General features: G+C 31.5%; 1 non-coding gene across 1 annotated transcript; it reads left to right on the top strand.

Moving 5' to 3' along the window:
• The first annotated feature begins 1,409 nt into the window (after nt 1-1,409).
• LOC125617063 lies at nt 1,410-1,535 on the top strand. The gene has a single exon (XR_007347915.1). It is a non-coding gene; the product is annotated as a small nucleolar RNA SNORA77 (small nucleolar RNA).
• The last annotated feature ends 460 nt before the right edge of the window (nt 1,536-1,995 follow it).

Raw genomic sequence — 1,995 nt, forward strand, 5'->3', positions numbered from 1 at the left:
AAAATTAATAATGTTTTATTCAATATTGTAAGCTTGGAAAATATGTAATAATATTCAATGCCATATAAACAAATACAATGCACTCTGAATTAAATTTCATTGTTTTGACTTGAGCCTGAATACATCATCAAGTGTTTTATTTAAATTTCAACTAAGCCAAATGTGAAATAATTTAACAATTTTAATATTCAAATTTGTTTTGTCATACTGTCGTTATTAATCTATTGTCTATCAGCTGCAATCTGCGTGATACTTTGCCTTCTCATGCTGAAACTGAGACCTACACACGTTTGTTTTTGCTAGTTGACCTTCTGTCATATTCTACCAATAAGGGACACTGGAGGCATACTGGAGAACAGAGGGAACGGAGAAGAAATTTTATGTATTTTTTCCTTTATGGGAGCAATTGTAACTTTCACAGACTTTTAGCAGTTCCTCACAGAATCCAGCTGCTTTGCCACACTTAGAACCAGTCTCTCAGGGCCCATAAGTTTCCTGGGGGGATGAGGTCACACCCCACTAATGAGTTTGAACTCCAGTTCCTTTGTTCCGCAGTCCTAAGTGTAGAAGCTGCTTTCTTTAGTTAACAATTCTGGGTTTAATAGGAACCTTTAAGAGCCCATGTTTTATTTGACTTCTCCATCAATTGTGTAAACAATTGCCTATATTAATTCTGTCTATTCAGGAGACTTTCAGATAACCAATATGATCTGATCTGTATACTGAATAGTTGCTATCATAAGAATCCAATTTTTGTAATTTTGCCTCACATATGCTCTTTATTTTTCTTTGTATTATTATTATTTTCAGTTATTTATTATATGTAAGATAATTAGAACAATATTAAACATTATCCAATTTCTTTAGATTTTTTTCTTTCATTACTTCATTCTAGTATACTTTTACTTAGTTGGATTTTAAATATTTTTAACAACATAATTAGTACTTATAATTCACCGTTCAAAATAAAAAATATTGTGCACTGGCTAATTATTGTTGTTGTTTTTAATAATGGTGGTAGGTCAGTTGGATAACCACGTGAGAGTAAATGTATCTTGATTCTTGTTTCACATTACACATAAAGATAGATGTAGTTATAACAGAAATCAACAACTCATTATGTGACTTTAGAAGAGAGAGCTAAGTTTAAAATAAGAGAGATCAATAATTATAAGAGAAATTTTTTTAAATTGAACTGTATTTTAAAGCTTCTTTTTATATTGCTAAAAGTATCATTAATTGGGCAAACAGATGACTCAGAGTAAAATGAAGTGTTTCTAATACATATATGTGACAAAAGATTCATATCCAGATATGAAAAGAAAATCAACAGCAATAAAAAAAACCCAAACATAAACCAAGTAGAAAATAGGAAGAAGATGTGCACATACAATTCTCAAAATAATATAGCAAGTATACTCAGCACCCAGCTGTAGCCTCCTGCGGGTACTTTTTCTCTCTACCAGAGAAACATTCCAGGGTACAGTGGCTGCCTGGATATGTCAGGAGAAATGCAGCTGTCTGGGAACGGAAGGTGCTTAAAAACAAAAAAAAAAGCTTATGTCAGATAGGCAATTAAGCAATATTCATTAGATAAGTATGAGAATAGTTAAGATAGAAAATAACAAATGCTGGCACTGATATGGAACATAATAGTAGAACACTATAGTAAAAACTACTACAATGATTTTGGAAAGTTCTTTAGCAGGATCTACTAAAGTTGAAAGGGTGTAACAGACCCTATGACCCAGCAGTTGTTCTCTTAGAAAAATACCTAAATGCATACACATGTTCAACAAAAGACAAGTATTCTTGTGATTTGTTCTAGCAATATTTGTAGAAGCCTCAATTTGGTAGTTATGTAAAGATCTATTTCCAGAAGAAGGCTGAATGAATTGAGACATATTTACAAAATGAAACTATATGAAGGGAATATTTAACCCTTCAAAACTACATCTTGAAAATATGAATAAAAATCACAAAGCTATTTTGCAA

Source organism: Marmota marmota, unplaced genomic scaffold (genome assembly GCF_001458135.2).
Source record: "Marmota marmota marmota unplaced genomic scaffold, marMar, whole genome shotgun sequence".
In the NCBI taxonomy this organism is placed as follows: Eukaryota; Metazoa; Chordata; class Mammalia; order Rodentia; family Sciuridae; genus Marmota; species Marmota marmota.